Raw genomic sequence first — 25,197 nt, forward strand, 5'->3', positions numbered from 1 at the left:
TAATCCTTTGGGACCCATGTTTCTTTAGGAGGAGTTCACCCATCTCTGAAGGAGAAGATCCTTTTCCCAGAATCCTCTGAGGACCCCTCCACTTCAAATTGGAAGATTTGTACCTCCTCCTCAAAATGGGTCTTTTTGGGCACTTTATTTCTCCTACCCTCCGCCCCCACCCTCTGCTCCGAGTGCCTTCTGGGCTTTTGATTGTTCTGATTCTGTACAGGCAGGTTTTTAGGCCCCCCATCTCTAAATCTAAAGTGGGGGCAACCTTCACCCCTGCCACCTTAGCAGCAGCAGGGGTGTTGGTTGGTTTGGGGCTTTTAGGATTATTTTTGTTTTCTACTGTCTTTTGCACCTCATAAATGCGGGTGGCTTGTTCAATGACCCAGTCTAGTGATCTTTTCTCGTGAAAGTCTCTCACTAGCTGGGTCATGATGTACTTGGGGAGAGCGTGGAAGAAAGTATTCACAAACTCTTTGATGTCAGTGCGCACCCTTCTGGTAGTCTGCACAAAGGCATGCTTTAATTCCTGAACACATTCTTGTAGGGCCTGATCTTCCCCACATTGCAAGTTGTAGGCTGCCTTGCGAGACTCCTGAGGATTTCTGTGCACAGAAAAATGATTCAAGATGGCCGCCCTATAGGTGGACCATCTAGAATGATTTTGGTCCTCCAGCCCGCAAAGAAGCTGGAGTACTCTGGAGAGAAGGTCCATTTCTTTAGGGAATCCTTGAGCAAGGCCCTTTTTACCTTATTGGCCTTTTTGGTTCGGGTAACCCTGGTCCACTCCTCCTCTGACTCAGAGGCAATGCTCCCAGAGGTGCCCGTCTGGTCTTCTAGGCTCTCCCGGATTCTGCGAGCCTGGGAATGGCTGGCAGAATGTGGGGACCTAGTCTCCTGTGTCCTGGGGTGCTCAGAGGAGTTTTCTGATTGCTCCTTGTGCCCAGGATTTGATGAGTACCCCCCCACTGTCCTAGCTGGGCAGAGGTTTTCAGGATGCCTTTAGTGGGCCTACTCTCATGGAGTTCCCCACTAAATTTTACAGTACTTGGGAACCCATACCCAGATGCCCACCCATCCATTCCTCGGAGGCGCTGATCCATGAGCCCCATATTCCTCATTGGATTGAAGTCTGCCATCCTCAGGCCCTTGGCTCATGTTCGCCAGTGGACATGCGGTTGGCAAAGTCCAGGGATTGGAAGAGATGAAGACCTCTGGTGCTAGGGTTCATGAGGTTATGCTCAGGTGTTTCCCTTTCCCAGCGGACCTCATCCCTCTCAGCCCCTGCTCCCTGTTGCCATGCAAGAACCTGAGCTTTCTGTTCCTCTATCAAGGCCTTGCTAGTTTCTATCAATTGCTCTTGCATAGCTACCTGTCTGTGGAGCCTGTCATTTTTCTCACTGAGAGCCGCATTGTCTCGCTGTGCTTCCTGTGTTGTTTTAGAGTACTGGGACCGTTTTAGCTGCAGGAGGGTTACCTCCTGAGTCCTGTCCATACTGGCCTGGTCCTTCCTTGCTAGGGCATCTTCCACCCTCCTAGTGTGCTCTAACAATTTACCATGGTCTTTTTGGAGGTCATCCAGTCCCTGAAGGTCCAGGTGATTTTCTTCTATCTTCTCTTTTAAGTAATTGACCTCCTGCCCTAAGGTGTCCCTTTCCTGAACAAGAGACTGCCTCTGTGCAGCTAGGTCATCCCTCTGTCTTTGGAGCGCACCAGCTTTGTTGCGCTCTTCATCAAATTCTGCCTGGGTGTCCAGGTCTTTGAGAATTAGTTTATTATACTCTTCTTTTTCTTGGCCTAGGCGGTTTGTCAGGGTGACTACCTGCTCCGCATGACCTGTTGAAATGTATTTGGTGTTCCAGCTTTGTCTGGCTCGGCAGTAGAGAGTCCAAACTTTCTTGGTACTTTCAAGGCCAGCATTCTGGTATCCTGTTCTACCTTCTCCTGCTGCAGGATACCCATGTCTTCTTTTATTTTGGTTAGGTACTGCCTACTTTCATTTTCTGATTTATGGCTCCTCTGTAGCCTTTGCTCTACAGAGTCCAGATCAGTTTGGGCCTTTTCTAATGCTTGCAGTTGCTTGTTTGCCAAATCTTGGCCCTCTGATTATTTGTCCTGTATTGCTCCAATATGGAGGTACAGATATGCCGCTATTTTGGCAATCTTGCTTTGCTCTTCCTTTACCTAAGGGGCCATATGCAGTTCACTCAGGACCACATGTAATGGACCCTGATCTTGCCATATGCCTAACCCTGTTGCAGTGGTCACATTCTGATCCTGCTCTGTCCATTCACCCCTTACAAATAATGTATGCATTAGGTGTTCTTTAGCCAAATTGATCTTTTCCAAGGTCGCATTCTGGAAATATTGATTTCCTTTCTGACTTACAGGAGTTTATTTTATTTTTGAAAAACAGCCCAATTCCTTTGAGCGATCCTATTGAGGGGTGCTTTTCACAGTGTAACACAACGTGGTAGCCCAACAGGGATTATGTACCCCGTTAGTAAGCACACTGTATTAGACTGTCACAAGTGGTATGTCTAATTCAGAAATCTCGTGATGAGCCCCAATCTTGTAAGTCATTTCAATCCGGCACTCCACCTAAGTGAATGCCTAGCATGTGATGCACAGCTGGAACCCTTAATAATTTATTTATGCCTATAAGTTCTCTTATTTCTGAATGATGTACCCTTATATCACGCCCCTCTCTTTGAATCCACCTGGTCACACTGAACCAGGAAGCAGGCTGTTTTGCAAAGTTAAAACGATTTATTTATATATATATATCACACTATTTAATGGTTATACAATGATCACCATTGGGGTGATGTCGCAATAAATCTCTTTAATCACACAGAGTATTGGTAGGTAAAATAATGCAGCATAGAAATAATACTTTTGTGTGGGTTCAATCAAAATGCAATGTAATCTCTTTCCCCCTGCACACTACTCAATCCCCCCAATATGCAGTATAAAGAGATGGAAGGGGAGAAAATAGGTTTCAGGAATACACACTCAACAAATACAGTATCAATCCCAATTTCCCCCAAGCAAACACAGAGGAAAACAGGAATGATTGCAACTTGTCAAAATGGTTTTGAATGTGGCTTTAAATGAATGGTGAAAACACTGAAAATGGATTTAATTCACTCAAATAATTTCAATACTAGTGGGAGCCGCTTTGTATAGTTTCAGATAAACACTAGCAATGATTATTGAGTAACTAGCAGATTGAAAACTTAATCCTGAGGTCGGATGCAATGTACAGCTGGTTCACACGTGATAGATTTGGGCCAAATGAAAAATTCACGGCAAACTTTTCCGCACGTGATAAGCTCGATTGCAGAAAAACTACAAGGTTGGAAAGCTGAGGATGTTAGCTTCAATTTGACACTTACATTTCGTTTGTAGCATGCACGGTAAGGAAGTTATGAAGGTCTTTGTAGAGGTTGATTTATTTAGAAAGAGTCAAAATTTGTAAAAGTAGGTTGCGCTTTTAAAAAAATTACAAACAAGTTTCTTATACTAGGGGAACTACGAAGCCACAAACTACACGACAGCATAGCCATCAGTCCAGCGACTCCTCTGTCTGGTTTTGCCCGCCAAGACGCTTGTCTTTCTTCAGCAAATATATTAGCGCAAAGATGGTTTTAACACTACTATTACCAAAGGACTATAGGGATGAGAGAAAGATTCAGGTAAGACCAAAGATTTTCTACAATGCAGTTCTGGATATAAGAGAGTGGGTTTGCATAGGGATGACTTATGGATACTACATATGCTAGAAACAATCCTATGCTATGGATACTCACTACCACTGTTTGGAATGGACACGTCAGGGATCTGGTCAAAGATTTCTGGACTGGAATTCTGCTAGCACACCGGACTGGACTCAAGGCGCTCTGGTTCTGCACTCTGGTTCTGCACTCAGCATGGCACTCTGGACACTGCACAGCTAAATTTGGGCTGGATCTGACGGTTGGTTCTGGTTCGCTGCTATCTTGTCACAGCTCAGCTCTAGTGGGTCAGAACTCTGAATTCTGGCAAGAATTCTTGGTAAGAAAGCAGCACAGCTCAGCCAGCCTGTTCTTTTCTTTTTGCTGTTCCCCTTGGAGGTCTGGGGTAAAATCTGGTTTCAGGATTTTAAAAGGCCAAGCTGAGAATGGTTCAGCTTTGGAAGTGGGCTTTCAAAGTTCTGGAGTCTTGGATATGGATTTCTCTTGCAAAGTGCTTCACCGGCAATCAGATGGTTGGTGAATGTGTGTGTCTTTCTAGGTCCTAAACTATCTCTATTTATGTATTTTCTAAAGGGGTGGGTATGATGACTTCTACTAGGCACACCCCTAGGGATTCTATTGGTTGGGGTCGTTCCTCTCATCTGATTTGAGAAGAAAACAGAGTGTCATGATGACGCTGTCTTTATGGTCCAGGGAAAAACCTCCCCTTTGTTTCTGCACATGAAATCTATTTTTCCTACAAAACATTTTTACAATTTTACAACCTTAATACCAATTGCATATTTATATCAGATATTTGTTGGAGCAAGCATTCATCCGAGCCCTGTCACGGTGAGAGCTTGGGTCTAGATTTGACAATTTTTCGCACTTTTGGTTGGGTACCCAATGTCAGATTTGTCCACATTTTTACACATATATGCGCATGACATCTGGGCATAATCACGTGAAGTTTCATGTTTCTGCCATCACCACAATTGCTACAAAACCACAAATTCCGTAGTCTTGTCCCTAACCATAGCACAGAGTTCTGAGTAGTTGACCAGAATTTTCATATTAACAATACTGTTCTTTTAAACATGTCTACAATTTTGCATAGTCCTCTGTCAGTCCTTTTCAAAATATACTTTCTTCTGCTTTAAGAATACACATAATTGGCTGTTCCCGCCTCCAAAGTTTTGGGTGGGTCAAGAGCAATCCTGCCTCTTTCCTCTGGCAGGAGTCTCTGTTGACACTCACATCTGCATATTCTTTTCAATCCATTAAGTCTTTTGTCTCACTCCCATGAGCAGGAGCCAGTGCCCCTCCCCTTTCAATCAACACTTGAATGTGATCGCCTGTTTCTTTGGTAGGAAGCAGAAGGGTGGTGTTTTTCCCAGTGGGGGAAGCTTCTTTGAAGTTTTGCTGATTCAAGTTACTTTAAAGTAAATTATTACATTGTTCTTTGTTGAAATTAAAGTTACCATTTTTAAAACAGGCAAACAAATCTCTAATTCCATTCTTTTTCAACATAGAAATGAACTAGTGGCAACCTATATTGCTTTTGATAGCAAGTCACTTAATTTCAACCATTTGATTTTACTGTTCAAGTTTAAGCTTCTAGTGTAATTAAATGGTAGCTTTCATACAGGCGGCCGACAGTACTGCGCCCATATTTTACAGATTTTCACAGGCAAGCACCTTTTTTTAATGTGGATATTCTTGTAATGAAATCTGCTTCTCCTGACATTGTGTGATTATGTGGATTCTTTAAATAAAGTGACGGGTAACACCCAGCAAGGATGTTGGATCTTTTCTGATGTTTGGGATATTTTGTAATTTCAGCAACCACGGAAAAACGGATTTCGGAGCACTTCTGGGTTTCCTTGCAATGAAGCACTGCCTTTCATGTAGTTTCCATTTTCACTTTGTGGACAGCCCAATGACAGATTTCAGTAGTGTGGTCTCCTGTTCCACCACTGACACAGGCAAAGTAGATTGGCAGCCAATTCACTGCGCAATTCTCAGAGGTTTAGCCGCATAGGGCTTTTTGCGGCCATTTTGCTGGTTCTGGTGCCACCAGCACACAGTGAGGTCGCAGGGCAGAGCCTAGTGGGTCAATGCATCCCACGGATCCACCTCACCCGGGCTCAGATCCATTTAGCACAATGTTCTTCACCTTGTATCTCCCTCATCTGGGCTCAGATCCTCTTTCACAAGGTTTTTATGATATTCTTTCTTGAGTGACTCACGGTTCATCCGGATCTCCATCAGCCAGGCTCAGATCTCTTTAAAACAATTAGTCCCCCTCAGCCGGGTTCAGACCAATTTCAATTTCACATATAACTCTTAACACAAATTTGCTTTAACAATAGCTCTTAGCTGATCACTTGTGTATAGGCGCGTTACAAATACCATATCATATCATATCATGATCTCCCTCTGCCAGGCTCGGACCAACTTTATCTACTTACTTTATATTCTTACTACGGAAGACTTTTGAATGAGCCCAGTGTTTTGCTTGTCCCGTTGCAGGACCACTTCGATTTCACAATTCCATTTCTTGTAGCATTTGCTACCTCTCAGTTGGATACCTAATAGAGACTTTAGAATGAGCACCCACATGGTACTGGACCACTCTCTCTATGGTATCGTATCCTGGCTTCAAAGTTCAATCACTCATCGGATGTTTAATTATGTTTGCGTCACTTCCCACATAGGCTTCATATACTGTTCTCTTCAGTTTTCACTATACAATGTTGCCGCTTGCAACCTTGGCTTCAACACAGACTGGTCTGTTATCAGTCTCCCCAAATCATTGGCTGTGCTGACTTCACTGGTGCTGTTTTGTTGTAGGAACCAAGGACAGTACCACGGCAGCAAACAATACTCCCCACCTTCACTATTGATGTGGAAGAGACCCAGGTACCACCGACACACAATGCAGGATTCTTCAGCTTTGATTCTGGGTATTATGTTTCCTATTCTCGAAGGGTCATTAAAGTAACAGTTTTTCATTGAAATGGTCAAGGGCACTTCCCTTTTTGCAACCCTCTTTGATCTTGCCATCTTTCAAATTGTATTAAACTGCCATCTTGGAACTGCTGCTTCATTGTGTGCTGTGCCTTGCTCAGAGTGTGCTTTCGTTGTCCGCCTTTTATCCATGTGTGGAAGTGTGATGGAAGTCAGGTGTGTGTAATGTTCAGTAATTGCCTGACAATGCCTCACCATTGTACTGGGACATGTCAGTTGTAAGGCTCTGGTGTTAGTCCGTTTTCTCTCACAGTGAGCTGTTCATGAGAAAGTGTTTGTGTTGGAAAAGGGGTGGGGGCTGAGCTCCTAAATATCCTACATGGTGGGATGGGGTAAAGGTGTTACAGGGAAGGGGATACTGCGTCTCGACATCTGGTGTCCCAATTCCACTCCCTGAAGATCCCTCACCCAGGTAATTCTCCCACGCTGGTCCACCCCCAGGAACTGGATCCAAAAGCAAGGGCCATGTCCTGGCCACTTTAATGACAGATCCCCGGGGACTAGCGGGTGAGACACCTTCAGGTTTCTCACATCACACAGTCAGTTTGCAAAGATTTATATGGGTTATCAAAGCAATTTTTTTCTTGTTTCCTTCTGTAGCCATAGAGGAATTTCACCTTGTAGTATGGAGCGCAAGAATTTTTGTGATCTTTTGTTTCTGCATTTAATTATTTTACCTTTTTTGTTTTCTTAAGCAACCAAATGCACTTTTTTCCACTTTTTTTGCATTTACAGAATATGGCATTGTTCATCTCTTGAAGATTCTCCTGGTCTAAGCAATGTGGAAATTCCCCAGAAATCTCTATAGATTTCTTAGGATGTCTGTTTGGCTCATGACCATAAGTGCCTCCATTGATACTTCAGGATTAATACTTTCTTGCTGATCAAACATGTCACATTAAACTGGTTTAGGTTATATGCTTCCTATAACTATGGGCCCCGGGGCATTACCTGAGTCGGTAATGCCCCGCCGCTTGCGGCATATTGCTTAATTAGTACCCCGGCCCGCAAAAACTACATGACCGGGGCACTAAAAGCTTTATTTTTTTCCCGAAACGCTGCAGCGTTTCGGGCAAAAAAAAAGACGTAAAAGAAAGTGGCCACCATGGAAATGGAAAACGGAGTCCGTTTTCCCTTTCCATGGCGGCCATCGGGAGCGGACGCGCTGGAAACAGAAGCATTTCCAGTGCGACTGCTTCTGAAAAAAAAGAAGGTAAGTGGGGTTGGGAGGGCGGAAGGGAGGGCAAAGGAAAAAAAAATAAAAAAAGAAGAAAAAAAAACGTACCTGGGTCTCCGACGGGGGACGATGGAAGTCTCCAGCCGCGTGGAGGCTCGGAGCGGGCATGGCCCCACTCCAAGTCTTTACACGGCTGGAGGCTTTCATCGTTCCTTGCCGGGGACCAAGGCATAGAAGGTAAGTGGGGTGGGGAGGGCAGGGTGGCGGGAGGAGGGTGGGAAGGGGAAAAAAAAGCCTTACCTCTGTCCATGGCGGGGGGCGAGGGTAGCCTCTCAGCCTTGGGGAGGTTCGGAGCGGGATGGCCCCGCTTTGAACATCCTCACTGGCTGAGGGGCTGCCATGCCCCCCACCGGGATCAAAGGCCGTGAAACCCAGACGGAGGGATTCCCGACCTGGTAACGACTCGGCGAGGGCCAATCAGAATGACTCTTTCATTCTGATTGCGCCCTCGCGGGGTACTAATATAGTTAATAACCAAAACAATTGGCCTTATTACTTGCCGGAAATTACCGGGGCATTACAGCCCCAGTGGTGTGGTAAATCCGGCGTCGGCATTCCGTTACTCCCCATTCCTATGGAGTCCCATGGGGATCACGGAAACACTGGGACCATACGGTAATGGTGCGGGTGGTTCCGCGTCTGTCTGTGGCCGGTGGCATTACGCCAGCCAGGTCAGACCTGGTGGGTGTGACGCCACATGGCCACAGAACTCAGAGTTAGCTGGTTTGGAAAACGGTGCTGGTACGGTTTTACCGGCACCGTTAAATCCAGACCGGCTAACTCATAATGAGGCCCAAAGTCTTTTTGTTGGAAAAAGTGGAGATTTTTAAAGGAGGTGCAGAACTCGGCTTGTGCATCGCTTGAGTCTGAATAACCTTTGCTGTGCTCAGGGCACTAGGCTTCAAAGTAGAGGGAGACACTTGAAGCTTAGAGATGACTTTTGAGGTAAAAACACTGTCGGAATTGGGCAGTACAGTCAGTACAGTGTCAGTAAGTGAGGTCGGTTATCAGGGAATACTCACCCAACTGATTCAGCTACAACTGCACTCATCTGCATCACTCGATGGGGGGCCTGCAATTTTATAAGGTCCTCTCTGCAGTAGCCAAAAGTAAACAGTCAGCATGGACGGACTTCAATGCTGCAAACACAGCTTTCTCTGACAACGATCTGCGACAACTGCGCTGGCCTGCATCACTTTCCCTGTACTTAATAACAAAGTATCTCTGCAGTATGGCAGTATTATACGTTACTGATCTGCCCTTTGGCTAGTACACCGCTGCCGGCCCTCTGTCCGCTAAGCAGTCAGACTGCAGCATACTAAGGCACACTGGCTGCTCGTGCACTCAGTGTATTGTTTGAAGCATCCACTGCTTGCTCACACGAGAGCGACAGGCTAGTAGTGCAAGAGTGAAGGTAAAATAGATCAAATAAAAAGTTCAGGTAATGGAAGAACGTGGAAAGGCAATTGCGGTAGGAGTGACTGTCGCGTGGTACTGCTACTGTTGTTGTATGTAGGCATTAATCCAGTCATAACAGGGGAATGCTATTTGACTCTGAAACACTAAGTGGAGTTCTTTTTTTCTGTTGCTGGTAGCCAAGACTGAGGAAGTGGAAGACGAAAGGATTCAGTACCCTTAAAAACCCTCCCCCGGCATGAAGCGACGTGAAGGAAACCGAAGGGCAGTTGCGGCAGGAGTGCTTTTCAAATGGTAGTGCTACTGGTGTTTTATTTGGGCATAAATTCAGTCATAGCAGGGGAATGCTATTTGATTCTGAAAAACTATGTGGAGTACTTTTTCTACTGTTGATTGCAGCCAAGAATGAGGAAGTCGAAAAATAAGGACTTCAGTACCGTTAAAAAATTGGCACAAAGCGCCGCGAAGGACGTGTAAGGGCAGTTGTGGCAGTTTCGGCGAGTGAGGCAAAGGTGATTAACAATATTTATTAAATTAAGCATTGAAGGTTGTCCTCATTTAATGAGGAGCGTTCATCATAACATACTTTTCTTGCCGGCGTATGAACATGAAGAAAAGTGAGTCAAGTTTAGTGACTAATAACAGTTAATCGATTGAGTGGGGGGGTGTGGCCTGAGCCAATGCACTGAGTCCTAGCTGAGCAGAGCTCCCGCCATGATCCTGCATTTATCCTTATAACAGCAGCAAAGACGCTCTGTGCCAACCCAGGAACCTACCTACAATCCGGGGAAAGTGGTGTCCACCTGCTGAACACATCTCCTGGGAAAATCAGAGTGCCACAACGATGAAATACTAAAATCGCAGGACCTCCCCCTGTGCTCCAATATGGTGACCGCGGAGAGGGACAAATACTACTGGCTGGGCTCTGGACATATTTGCTGCGGCCGCTCACAGAGCCCAACCCGCCCTTCAATTTGCAAGTGCCCAGAACGTGAGGTGTGCCCTGACCCCCACCTGACCGACACTGGTGCGGTCAACTCCTCACCGCCGCAATAGATGAGGAGGCAGCTTTTAACTTGGCGCCCCCTCACCAGGACCTTCGGCACAGAGCACAGCATTATCCTGCCTCTCTGCGTGAGGTGGTGTCTGAGACCCCGCTAGCCTTGATGCTATGGACGCCACCAGAATATCACTGCTTCTGCAAGTCTCTAAATCAGCTGTTCCCTGCCACACGGTAAGTGCGGGTGATTGCCCCCACACTTTGAGGCCTTGGCAATTGCCTGATTAGAGTGTGCCCTGCTCCATAACAGCCCTTGTGTGGGGCACCATACACCTGGGCAGAATCTGCTCCAGAGGGCCTGCCCCTCCACTCTGCCTCACTCTCTCTTGCTGCCTAACCACCTCACCGGAAACCCGAACTGAGGAACACTTTCCATGCAACCGGCTCCTATGCGGTTGCGCCACGTGAAGGGGGGTATCAGGCCACCGGGCCACCCAAGGACCCATACAACGTACAGTCACACGTGGCCCTGCTAAAGCCCTAAAATCGCTGCTGGACCAGATTTATAACTGGGCAGAGTGCCTGGCCAGAGTGCCTGGGCTTCAACTTCCCACTACCTCCTTCCTCCCACCATTGTACCTGAGGAGCTGGACTAATCTACCCCCACATTGCTCAGTTACATGAAACACAAATCAGGCACCGGGGCACAGGCCTGATCCGGTGGGCGGTTACTGCTGACCTCCCAAGAATAAGCGCTCTGCAGGGCAGGCAGCCATAACATAGTGATACTCAGATCAGTGGACACAAATACTTACATGGTCAGCAACAAACCCCTACGTGGCCAATAACAAAACCAACAACACTCATGCAACTTGCCAAATCACAGACTGACAGACGCTGCCCTGGGAAACCCTGCTGCTTGCACCCTGGTGGTGTGCTTACTTGAAGGTTCAGCTGCTTACAAACTATCCCACCACAGACTACACGCCTGCAAAGGAACCTCCCTGGGCCTCCACAGGAACTTTTCTGCAAGCTCAGTTGGGCCCTAGGTGAACAGCGAGACGTAGCACAATTAACGTTGCTCGCCAAGCACCATCACAACATGTCACCTACCAAGAACGAGAATAAGCCCTTGACAATGGAATCTTTCATAGTGCAGGGAAAAAATAGCACCACAGCACAGGCCGAGAACCCTAACCATCAATTGATTTCCACAAGACCACCAGACCCGCAAAAGAACCAAGTTCTTGCAGCAATAGCTGCTCTGCGCGCACGTCCCTGTAGTCAAGGATAGACAAGGTCAAAATTGATGTGCAACTCCTTCGGCAGGGCATCAGACAACTAGCTGAGAGGATCACATCTGCGGAGGTGCTCCTACAAGAGACAGCTAACTCTACCAAGGACCTTGAAAAGAGGGTTAAGGAGCTGGAGAAACAAAACACCATTTTGCAGAAGACGCTGAAGGCATATCATGCAGAAACAACATGTGGGTTCTAGGTATACCGGAAGGAACCGAATGATCAGACCCCACTTCGTACATTGAGAACCCATTACTTCAAGAGATTGGACCAGGCAAACTTTCATAAGTATTTGCTATCAAAAGAGCTCACTGATCACTCCAAAAGAGGCCTCTGCCAGGATCGCACCCACGACCAATGATTGCCAGAATCCTTAACTTCCGAGATCGGGAAGTCATCCTACAGCACTCTGAGAGGGTGTGAGATAGTACGAGGAAGCTCTAAGATCACTATTTATCTGTACTATACCCCAACAGTCCAAAAAGCCAGGAATTCGTTCATCCCTATACAAGCAAGGCTGAGACAACTGCATCTCAAATACATGCTCCTGTATCCTGCAAGACTTGAAGTCCTTTACAAAGGAAAAGCATAAGTGATAGAGAGCGCAGAGGCAGCCACCATGTGGATGGACCACAGCAACCTGTCTAAGAAAAATGAGTTGCATCCTTGACGAAGGACGACGCAGAAGTTATTTGCAACAACTACGGACCCGGAGTCTGGGCCTTGTTGAGAGTACTAACTACACAATGCGGCCAATCATCCTTCAACCGGCAACAAACACCTATCTCCTCTGGGGGAACTACTGAAATTGCCTAAGGCTGGCCAGACTTCATTAACTACACCAGAAAAATGCTGCTGCTGCAACTACTATTTATTATACCGGCAAGAACGGAATCCAGCAACCCTCGTTTGGTCTCCACCACTTGCCCCATAAGTTACAGGGGACCTCCAGTTCATGAATGGACACCACCCCTCAATACACAATGGCTGGATCAGGCCTTGTAGGTAATGGGCTCCCTGAACAACTATACATTGTTGGGCACCATGTTCACCCACGACCAATGATTGCCAGAATCCTTAACTTCCGAGATCGGGAAGTCATCCTACAGCACTCTGAGAGGGTGTGAGATAGTACGAGGAAGCTCTAAGATCGCTATTTATCTGTACTATACCCCAACAGTCCAAAAAGCCAGGAATTTGTTTATCCCTATACAAGCAAGGCTGAGACAACTGAATCTCAAATACATGCTCCTGTACCCTGCAAGACTTGAAGTCCTTTACAAAGGAAAAGCATAATTGATAGAGAGCCCAGAGGCAGCCACCATGTGGATGGACCACAGCAACCTGTCTAAGAAAAATGAGTTGCATCCTTGACGAAGGACGACGCAGAAGTTATTTGCAACAACTACGGACCCGGAGTCTGGGCCTTGTTGAGAGTACTAACTACACAATGCGGCCAATCATCCTTCAACCCGCAACAAACACCTATCTCCTCTGGGGGAACTACTGAAATTGCCTAAGGCTGGCCAGACTTCATCAACTACACCAGAAAAATGCTGCTGCTGCAACTACTATTTAATATACCGGCGAGAACGGAATCCAGCAACCCTCTGTTGGTCTCCACCACTTGCCCCATAAGTTACAGGGGACCTCCAGTTCATGAATGGACACCACCCCTCAATACACAATGGCTGGATCAGGCCTTGTAGGTACTGGGCTCCCTGAACAACTATACATTGCTGGGCACCATGTTCAAGTGTTGCTTTTATTTTTACTGTTATTATATGTTACCCATGCAAGACGATGGACACAAAAAGGATGATTTGGTGTACCTGTAATGTTCATGCTAGCTTTGAGATCCTGGTGAACCTCACTTCAAACTGACGATGGGCCAATGGGGTCAGGGCAGATACACTGTCACTAAAAAACAGTGATACAGGTTGCGAGAGGGCTACCCTCTAGATGGTTTATAGTCATATAATCGAATGTCAAAATGTCGAAAGTCATAATCCTGAAAAAGAAATGTCGAAAACAAAACAGTCGTATTTTTTGTTATTACGTTTTTTATTCGAAATGGGAGGTTCCCCCCAACCCCCTTTTTTATTGTTTTTTGTTTTAACCTTTTTTTTATTCCCGGACCCCAAAAAAAAATATAAATAAAAAAAATAAAAAATTCAACTTTTTTTTCCCGACATTATTGTTTTCTATATTATGACTTTTGACTGCACACCCCTCTAGATAATGCAATGTCCACTGCCATAAGAATAATGTCTTGGAACGTGCAAGGTCTTGATTCCTACCTTCGTAGGAATAGAGTAAAATCCTACATAATACAGAGAAATATATTAATAGTCCTACTCCAGGAAATACACCTGCTTCCAGAGGGACAGGGGGCATTACTGTCCCGCTGCTGATGGACTGGGTACAGGGCCACCTATTCCAGATTTGACAGGATCGATCAGATGGATCGACAGCACACTAACCATCCAATAACTAGACATAGAAAGAGGCAGGGAGGGGAGAAACTTCATTTTCAGAGGCATATCTCGAACATAGGGAGGTCGGCATAGTAAATTCATACTTTCTAAACCACAAGATCCGGACCCATACAAACACCTCGTATAATCTAGTAACTGCCAGAAGTGAAGGCCTTGTCCTTTGGGGCAGAGTTTTTAATTGTGCATGGGACCCTGTACGGGACAGATCCTTTCCACTGAACAATAACACATACCCAGCCACTACTGTAGTGAATGTGATGCTGACAGACCTCTACTTGGCTAACATCTGGAGAGAAATACACCCAGTTAGCAGAGGCTATTCCTACTACTCTTCCCCCCATAAACTACACATACGCATTGACTTTTCCGAGCACATATGGGGAGGGACAAGCCTGGGAGACTTCTGGCATAGCTTTGCAAATGAAAACACCCTAGATCACAAACAGCGTTGCTCCAAGACGAATATGAGATCTTGTGGAGATCCCAATTGACGATTAACGCCACTTTTACCTCCTTCAATGCACAATTATACAAGCATGATAACTCAATTCCCCAAAAGGACCTAGACGAGGCGTTCTCCCAGATATGCCTCCCCAAACTCTTGGACACCCAGCGAGACTCCCTGGAGTTACCCATCTCCGTTGAGGAATTGAATGAGGCTATTGCTTAATTACCCACTGGGAAGACCTGCGGCACGGATGGACTACCCTCTGAATTTTACAAGGCCTTTAATGCCACCCTAACCCCTACACTTCTGAAAGTCTTTATAGAGGCCTACGACATGGGCACACTCCCGGCTGGCATGAGGGAAACTGTTGTGATACTTATATACCTATCCTTAAGCATGGGAAACCAGCAGACAGGTGTGACTCATACCAACCACTGGCAATGGTAAACTGTGACATAAAGATACTCACAACAGTGCTAGCTAGATGACTTTTCACGATCACCACAACGCTAATACACACAGACCAGACAGGTTTTGTCCATGGGCCCAGCATGGCACTGAACCATAGAAGACTCCAAAACATCATTGACCAGACCCACACCTGCACAGAACAATACGTGGTGGCTTCCCTGGATGCCACTAAGGCATTTGAATCTGTCTACTGGGAGTGGCTGCTCACAACACTGGGAAACGTTGGATTGGGCCTGACATTCATTCAATGGGCCAAACTTTTATACTCCTCCCTGATGGCTAGATTAACGTCAGGTAAGGAAATATCAGACACATGGAATATTCAACACGGTACCCGCCAAGGCTGCCCATTTTCACCCATGTTATACATACTGGCAATGGAACCCATAGCGGGCTTTATGTGCCAAGAATACTTGGAGGCGGGCATAACAATAGGCAACACTTGTCACTTGATATCACTCAACGCGGACAATGGGCCTCATTACAAGTACTCCGGTCCGGAATTAACACTGCCGGTAAAACCATACCGGCACCGTTTCCATGTCCGCGCAATCATGACCCGCGGCCCCGGTAATAGCACCACCCTAAACCGCCACCGCGGAAATAGGGTTCCCGTTAAGTCCGTCTGCACGGAAACCCATCCGTTACCGTCAACACGAAACACCGTGAGCATCACAACTAGCGCGGACACGGAAATACCGGCAAAAAAATTGCGGAAATACCGTGATCACGGTGGCGGAACCGCCGCCACCGCGAACATGGCATTATACACTGCCTGCTGAACTGAATCAGGGCACAGGTGCACCAAATCAGCCCAGCTGGACCTAGCAGGCCACTGGGAGCCTACAAAAGGGCCACACCCAGCCCAACACAACACAGAACCATGCAGGCAACAGGTCTAGTAGCACTGGGACTGGGCCTACTCAACCAACAGGCAGCACTGCACATGGTGGCAGTAATGGCGCAGAGGAGGAGGCGTAGGCGGAGGAGGCGCAGGCGGCAACCAGCCAACCCTGCAGCTATGGCAAACCCCATTGCCCAGCCAGCCCGACCCCGCCGCCAGCCACCAATACCACGCATCAGGGCCTCACCCTGGAACCTCACCCCAGGACAGATCCACACCCTATACCGGCTGGACCGTGCAACAATCCTGCACATCACCGCCATGATTGAGGACAACATCAGCAGCCTAATTGACACCCCCACCGCCATCCCCCCCCTCTTGAAGGTTGTCTCAGTTCTGCATTTCCTTGGCACTGGCACCTATCAACACACGGTTGGTGAGCTGCACGGCATATCACAACCGTGTTTCTCAGAAATCCTGGTACAGGTACTGGATGCCCTGTTGCGCCATGTGTCGGAACACATAGCCCTACCCCGCACCCTCCCCGAGGTCATTGCCACCAAGTTGGCCTTCCATGCCATAGCAGGCATGCCAAATTGCATAGGCGCAGTTGACTGCACCCACGTCGAGCTGACAGTTCCACATGCAATTGAGGCGGTGTTCCGCAATAGGAAACAGTATCACTCTTTGAATGTCCAGATGGTTTGTGATGCCATGCAACTGATTACACACTGCTGCGCACGTTTCCCAGGCTCATCACATGACTCAATGGTACTGCGGAATTCCACGTTGCCACGGTACATGGAACGCTATGCTGGACAAAGCACATGGCTATTGGGTGAGTACAGCTGACGATGCTACAACCCTGTCGGAGTGGTGTGTGTGTGTCCAGGCCAATGAGCATTGTGAGTGTGCCGCTGTGACCGCACATGCATCACCCCCCTTCCATCTACCAAATACACAGCGGATGCCAAACATCATGAAGGAAGTCATGACAGGGCACCACAATGTGCCCGTGCACACGCTGCCACAGCCAATCCCGTCACTGTCCCATGAACCCCGTGCCACTGCAGACACCCACCCTCAATTGAAACACTGCCCCAAAAAGCATGAGAGGCGTGTAAATGAGACGACGTGTATTTACTACTTCCGTACAGTGGAGTCACTCTGCCATGTGTGGACAGCACAGCACCATGACATGCACACAATCAAATGTCACCAGCAGGGCACAGTAAACATGCAAGTTAATGTGTAGGCCCATATGCAGTCAGCGACATACCTCGTGATGCCCAAGACATACCTCCATACACTGCATGGTACATATGCATGAATGAATGATGATACACGAATGCACAGCAGCAGATGAGGACATGATGCCACAAACACTGACATGTTCCCCCATCTACATCCCATGTAGGTGATGCGGGATATGCACTCACGCCATGGATGATGACACCTGTACAGAGACCAAGGAACAGGCATGAAGAGGCATACAATAGGGCACATATCCGCACACGTGGAATGATTGAGAGGACATTTGGACTGCTGAAGGCCCGTTTCCGCTGTCTGAGCAGATCTGGCGGATCACGCTCGTATGTGCCATGCTGCACAATATATGCCTGCGCAGGAACATCCCAATGCCACCAGACGCAGATGCGGAAGATGGGGATGGGGATGGGGATGGAGATGGGGATGGGGATGGGGATGGGGATGGAGATGGGGATGGGATGGCACCGCCTCCCCCTGGGTGTCCACATGATGGCCAGAGCGCACGGGATGCCCTGATTCGCATTTACTTTTGAGTCACAGCACATTCACAGAAATGCACAAACATGGTGACGACAATGAATTAATAGTTGCACTGCAAAATAAATGATCAATGTCCACACATGTATGTCTTGATTTGAAATGGTGATGTATTGATGTAATAACAACAGGGAAGAAGGTGCATTGGTTAGGGAAGCTGTACACCCGGGGCCACCCACCACCCAAACGTGCCCACCCCCACCCAGAGCCCATTGTCCAAACCCCCAAAACTACCTACCCCACCACCCAAACGTGCCCACCCCTCTCACACCCTTGTAGTCCACATGTGTCCTGCACTGCCCCACACACATGCCATCACTTCCGTGTGCGCTTCTGTGCCTGTGCAACCTTGCCCGAAGGACCCGTTAGCCTACTCGAGCGCCTTCTTGGACTGGCAGTAGTGGAGCTGGATGGGGTGGTAGTGTTTGATGGGCCAGAATCTGGGATTGAGGGCATCCGTGCCAGATTTGCCTGTTGGCCAACCAACATGGCCTCTACAAGCCTGGAGGTGTGGTCGTTGCCCTCCCGCACATGGCGTGCAAGGGTCACTATGGTGCTCGCAAAGCGTCCAATGGACCTCGACAGGCGACGCACTGAGGCGCTGTAGCTCTCCCTCTGCAGCCTGGATTCCTCTAGCTGCCTCTCCACCAGCTGGGTGAGGGTAGCCTGCTGGTCCTCCATCCGCTGCATGCGGGCATTCAGTTCGGCCATGGATGGGGTGGGCGACCTCATGGGACTCCCCAGTGAAGTGGGGCTGAACCCCAGCTCATGGAAGGAGCCCAGGTCTTCCAATGTGGGCATCTCCCCGTGTGGCCCCGTTTCCGAGTGCTCTTGCGGGGCACTGTTATCACTGCAGGCCGCCCCCTCTGCAGTGCTGCTGCCTTCGGTGTTGTGTTGGGTGGCAATGATAGGTTCCCGTGGCACCTGTCTAGACTCAGCCAGTGTGGAGACGGTGGGGATGTCGGTGGTGGTGGTGTGCCGCACATCTGTAGTGGCTGGTAATGTGGCCAGAGGTGCAGAACTGCCGACAGCATCCTCCTGTGTGGTGGCGGTGGCTAGTGTACTTGCCGATGCAGATTGGCTGGCCTGTTGTGCAGTATCACTGTCACTTGAAACGGCTGTGGGGACACAAAGGGCATGCAATTAGTGTTGTTGTGGTGGCAGATGGGTGCATCACATGCGTCATTAAGATTGTACATTGAATAGTGTTAGTCACATGCATCTGATTGCTGGTGTCTGCATTCAGTGATATTGGTTGCCATACGGATCATGATGGGTCCTTTGGCCCACACATGCACTGCCTGAGGGGGGGTTGTTAATGGGTCCTTTGGCCCACACATGCACTGCCTGGGGGGGGGGGTTGTTAATGGGTCCTTTGGCCCACACATGCACTGCCAGGGGGGGGGGTTGTTAATGGGTCCTTTGGCCCAGTACTCACAACTGCATATTTACATGTGGCATTCATGTTTGGGCACTTACCGGCATCTGCAGGTGGGCTCACTCCTGCCTCAGCCTGCCCGATCCCATGGATTCCCTCTAGGTGGAGGACGCTTCTGCAACGCTCCTCCCATGCTTGCAGCCTCAGTGGGGAAGGGGGTCCTCCGCCTGTCCCACTGCTGCGTTGGCGGTGCGTGGAAATGAGGTTGCGTACCCTCAGCCTCAGGTTGTCCCAACGCTTGTGGCAGTCCTTCACGCTCCTCACTGCCACGCCCACGGCGGTGCACTTGCGTGCAGCTTCGGCCCACACCTCCTTCCTCCGCTGCTGTGTGGCACGCCGTTGGTCGGCGCTGAACAGCATCTCAGCATTGTCCACAATGTGCTCCACCAAGACGGTTAGCTCCGCCTCGCTGAAGCGCTGTTTGCGCTGCCTCTGAGCAGGAATCCTGGCAGACATGCTGGTGGTCCCTTTTGGCTTCTCAGAGTTAGGATTGTGCTTGTGCTGGCTCTGGATGGCAATGGATTGTGCTTTTATATGATGGCCGCCTCTCTGTTTCCTGTTTTGGCGATCATGGTATTTCCGGTTCCGTGTCCGTGGTGGCGGAGGCGGAAACGGGTTTTGCGCCACTTGTGGCTTCGTTATTTCCATTTCCGCGGGGTTTTCCGTGACGGCGGTAACAACATTTCCGAGTCCGTCTGGTGCGCGCGATTTTGCATGGTCCCGGACTGGCAGGTTGTAATGAGGCCCAATGTCTTATTTTACATATGCAAACCACGACATAAACTTCCCATTATCCTAAACGTGCTTGATAGGTTTGCAGAGCTATCTGGGATTTTGTTTAATAGACACAAATCCTGCCGTTTCCCTCTAGCTGGTCTCCAAGAGACGGACCCAGTCACCTTACCTGATTTGGAACTCCCTTGGGAGGTTGGGAGGCTGATTCGTTTCGATACCTAGGGATCCGGATCACGCACACACCCAAAGAAACGCAGAGTTGCGACACGCTCCAGGTGCTGGGACGCCAGGCAAAATCCATGTCCAATTGCCATTATCAAAACAATAGTGCTCCCAAGATTCCTTTACGGCTTTGTGAATGTCCACTACTACATAGAAACATCCTTCTTTCGCTGCCTGGAATCAGTAATTAGAGACTTCATATGGGGTGGCAGTCAGCGTGTTGCAACTACCCTACAGAGATGGCGGGGTACACCTAACTAATTTTGAACATTACTACCTTGCCACCCAATTAAGTTTTGTTGCAAAGTGGCTAGCAGTACCGCCTACATCAGAATCACAGTTGCTACAGCAGCTGGTATCACCAGCCAGCTCATCGAAATCCTGTGGTTCCCAGCGAACTATGCGAGCACTATCCCATTATTGGTCAGACTAGGCAGACAGATATGGCACCGGGCAATGTCGCTCCTAAAAACGCACAGCCCATACTCGCCTAATGGTCCGATAATCACTGATGTGTGCAAAATCAGGTCAGACATGGGAGCTGCTAGACTCTGGGAAGAAGGGGGGGGTCTATACATGAGGGGACATGTACAAGAATGGTTAGTTCAGAGAAACTGATAACCGGCTGCAACATACAGGCCTACAGAAGGGCCAATTACTGCAGTACACAAAGTGAGAAGTGTAGCCAGGCGCAAATGGGATGGGTTGCCCAAAGAACCAGAGGAAACAGGAATCCTGGCCCTAAGGATACCTACTATAGGATGGCTGGAGATCAGTGTCTAGATTACATAACTTCCTGACAGAAAGCATTGGCGTCAGAGATCTCAAACTAAAGCAGAAATGGGAGGCAGATCTGGGTTCTGACATTACTGACTCGGAATGGGAGTATGCGCTTGCCTCCCCTAAGCAGGCATCCCGAAATGCCAGGTTTAAATTGCTCCAATTAAATGTGCTACACCGCACATACATGACTCCCACCAGGGCAGCCACATTTAATGCTGAAGCTTCATCCCGTTGCCCCCGATGCCACCAAGAGAAAGCAGACTTTATACACGTGTTCTGGACCTGCACAATAGTACAGCTCTTCTGGTTTCAAATTGAACAGGCTTGTAGGAGGGCGGGAGTTGTTAGGTACGTTTGAAGCGCACTAGAGTGCCTACTGGGAAAATATCCAAGACAAAGTAAACACAAACACGCTGTTAGATTCATGGATTTGGCATGTATACTTGCAAAAAGGCAAATTGCTATGCAGTGGAAATCCCCTAATGGCCCCCAGTGCAATCGTTGGTTGCACAACTTTAATATGTGGAGTGAAGCGGAGACATGGGCCTGGGGAAACTCAACATCAACACTGGAAGGGAATTTTGCTGATGCCCTGGAGGCCTGGAAAGCATTAGTAGATGCATTGATCCATTCACCAAGCGACAAACCACCATGAAGCAACAAGGCACTAAGACATACAACGACATAGCAAGATAGTACACCATGTCAGAAAGCCCTGCCTGCAGTCTGCCTGTCTTCTGGACCTCGACAAGGCCCTTTAACTGAAGATCGCCCCACACCAGGCCAGACTTGAACCTGACTCTGAACCGAATGTCGTCTGTGGTTTGTACTAACTGCTGCATAGTCCCTTTAGTTTGCTACAAGCACAAAAAGTAATGTAATGGATCACTTACTTGGCAAACAGGACTTGCTTCATTTGCCAGACTATACTTGCAGAAATGTAAATAGTAAGGTTCTATAAATAACAAAATGGGCATGACTTTGCGGCCTGGTGCCATGTTGCCGGGAATTAAGCTTTCTGCAAGCCAGTACTGCTAATATTATTACAGCCCCTGAACAAAAAGGACAGACCCACACCTGCCAAGCAAAAAATCCTACTTTTATGGTATGTTTGTTAGTTGTTTTGTTCAATTATTGCAGAAGTCATTGTAATAATTAAACTGTAACTTGAAAATGCCAATAAGCAAAGTTTAAAATAAATTTCTCGATTGAGTGTTGGAGACAGTGCTTAAATCCTGAGGAGCGGTCGTCATAACCCTTGCCAGCATGTTAAAGTGAAGATTGCTCTTTCATATTAAAAGTGGGTCACGTCATTGTGTTTTAAGAGGGTATTTTGTATTTTTCTGTCATTATTGTTTGTTGGTTGATAGGTCCACAGTCTGGAACATCCTTTGCAAGGTTGCGGCTTATCAGTGACAGGGGTAGAAGGCTTTATTCTCAGTTTTCACCAGGTTTAGTGCGGGTAAAGTGGTTGCTCTAATTTGTTTTGGTTTCTTGGGGCATAGAAGACTGAACGTCTTGTGTGCGTGACGAAACCTTCAGTGGTACATCCTAACACGTTCTGTAAATCACATTCTGTGTTGTTCTTAAATCGTGACCAAGACAAGAGGAACAAAACTTTACAATTAAGGAGTGGTAATAATACCTCACTTGATAATGAGGTGCTTCCAAACATTCAAAAGGAGAAAGAGAATTTAGATAATAGGGATCAAAGTAAAATAGCATTGTTTTTTGAGCAGGTTCAAACTAAATCATATAGTCAAGCGGTTGCATCTATCCAATCTATTATTGATTCAGTGATGCCTGAGATTAGGAATGATTACTGGGAAGGTTTAGATGTATGTGGGCCGTTGCTGAGGGAAATAGAAAGACGGGTTAGTATTTCTTTAACAGATGTTTGCATAAGTCTGGAGGCAGAGATACAAGCACTGGAAATTCTATCTACCAGAATGAGCATTTCTCCAAGATTGTTTGTTTCTCCGTATGATAGAGAATGCAAAGATGCATCTAATATAACATGTGATATTAACCAAACACAGGATAGGGTTGACATTTTAAGTCATGATGAAATGGCCACCCCAGTGCAAACAAAGGTTGGTGATAGATCGAATTTACATTTTTGTGGGCAGGATTCCGACAATAACAACTTACCATTGATTGCATTGAGTTTGGTTTTGTAGTCAGTCATAAGATTGTATGACACAGTGGTCATGGAAGTAATATCAAATACCAGGACTCTTAATTAATTAAAAACATTACTGTTAATGGATAGGTTTTCAGGGAATACTATGATGAATTCTGTAGTCAATGAAAGGGGACACGTTGAAAATGTAAGTATGTATGACTTCAAACATGAATGTTGACGTGAATGAGAGGGGACCTGCAGTAATGTTAATGGAGAGATCAAGGAATGGTAACTCATAGAGGATATATGAGTGTAACAGTAGAGTTGAAAGCAGAGATGAAGGTATGGGAGCGTAGAAGCAGATGAATGGTAATATTGTAAAAAAGACAAAAAATATGAAGGGGACTTTTGAACATAACATCAGAGGATCTAGAAAGTTCTTAAGAAATATTTTGATCTTATCAAAAATGAAAGATCTTGGCCCTCATTAGAAGGTTGGCGGAATGGGTTTACCGGCACCGGTAAAGGCGCCAGTGCCGGTAAACCCATTCCGCCCTACCACAAGGTCTCCTTGCGGGATCCGCAATGGGCACCTGGAAAAACCATGCGTCCATACCGGGTCCCGCGAGGACACCAGGGAGCTAACAACGGGCCCGTCATTAACGGGCCCGTTGTTAGCTCCATCCCCATTCCCATTGAGCCCTATGGGGGCTCGAATAGGAATGGGGATGGACCGGGTCCAGGTTCCTCGGACGGAATTACCGGGTCCGCCAAGGTTGTGATGGCCCGGTAATTCCTCATTTGAAGACCCCGGGCCCGGATTGTGGTAAGGAGGCAACCATGCCGCTAAAAGCGGCATGGTTACCTCCAACCTTGTAATGAGGGCCCTTGACTAAGAACAGAGGTCTCTACATGTAATGCCCACAGTGATTGTGATTGATGACACAACTAAACATGTAGATAGTAGCGGTAGGAATGTGGTTGATATCGAGTGTCTAACATCTGAGGATGTGACTTCCCACAATATTGAAAGGCTTGATACTGATTGTGTAAAAGTTGTAAGAATGACAGAGGAATAAAATAAGAAGGAGAAGCCAGATGAAAAAGATTGGCCTAAGAAGATGGCTGTACTCAAGAGCAAGTGCGGATGAGGATAAGGTAATAGAAGAAGTAGTGAATTGTATAGACGAAGAAGATGAGATCGAAGAAGTGGGCTTCAGCTCACTAAATAATAGGACTCCAGCATGAAACAACGAAGTCGAAAGTGGATGTGGGTGTAAAAAATCTTCCAAGGCAAATAGTGACATGAGGGGTACTGAAAGTGAAAGTTAAAGTGAAAATGAAAGAACTATGAATGAGTTGGGAAATGAGGTGAAAATCACACAGCCAGAAAAGGTGGAAACCAATTCCGATATGAAAATTAAAACGAGTATAGGGGTTGTGAATTCTTCCAAAATTCTATCACCAATTTTTGAGTCTGTCATTAATGATGATAAGAATGTGCCATTGAATATGTCTAATTGTTTTTCACTATTCTCAATCATATCAGACTTATATGCCATTTCTTTGAAGGACCTGAAGTTTGTTGATTTATATGATGGACAAGCTCTGCGCAAATGTGAAGTTCATTTTTACTCCCACTGTGTGAAAAGCATGGCATTAGGGAGTCAGACAGAGCTGATGAAAAGGGGGTTTGATTGCTATGAAAGTTGCCCAGTAAAAGATGACGAGGGAAAGAAGAAAGTGACATTAGACGTGTTGATAGAGAAGTTAACTATACAATGCACTGAGAGTGACATAGGTGGGAGGCAAGTCACTATGGACTTTAAATCAGCGAGCTGGGCTTTGTTCTCATCCATAGTCAAACACATACCGACAGATTAAAAATATCGATGGAAAATATGAATACGATATTATATCTTGGAATACACATGGTCATAAGGGTTTCCCTGATATGGAGATGATCACTGCTTTTTCAAGATATGATTGGGTGTGTTTGCAAGAAACTTGGTTATGCAGCATGCCTATTATAACTGGTTTCACGATATGGGATGTTGGTGTGAAAAAAGGGCCTCTGGGTAGACCCTATGGAGGGATTCTAACTGCTGATAATAATAATACTTTATTTGTATA

Source organism: Ambystoma mexicanum, chromosome 13, assembly GCF_040938575.1.
Source record: "Ambystoma mexicanum isolate Mex_15411 chromosome 13, UKY_AmexF1_1, whole genome shotgun sequence".
NCBI classification, from domain to species: Eukaryota; Metazoa; Chordata; class Amphibia; order Caudata; family Ambystomatidae; genus Ambystoma; species Ambystoma mexicanum.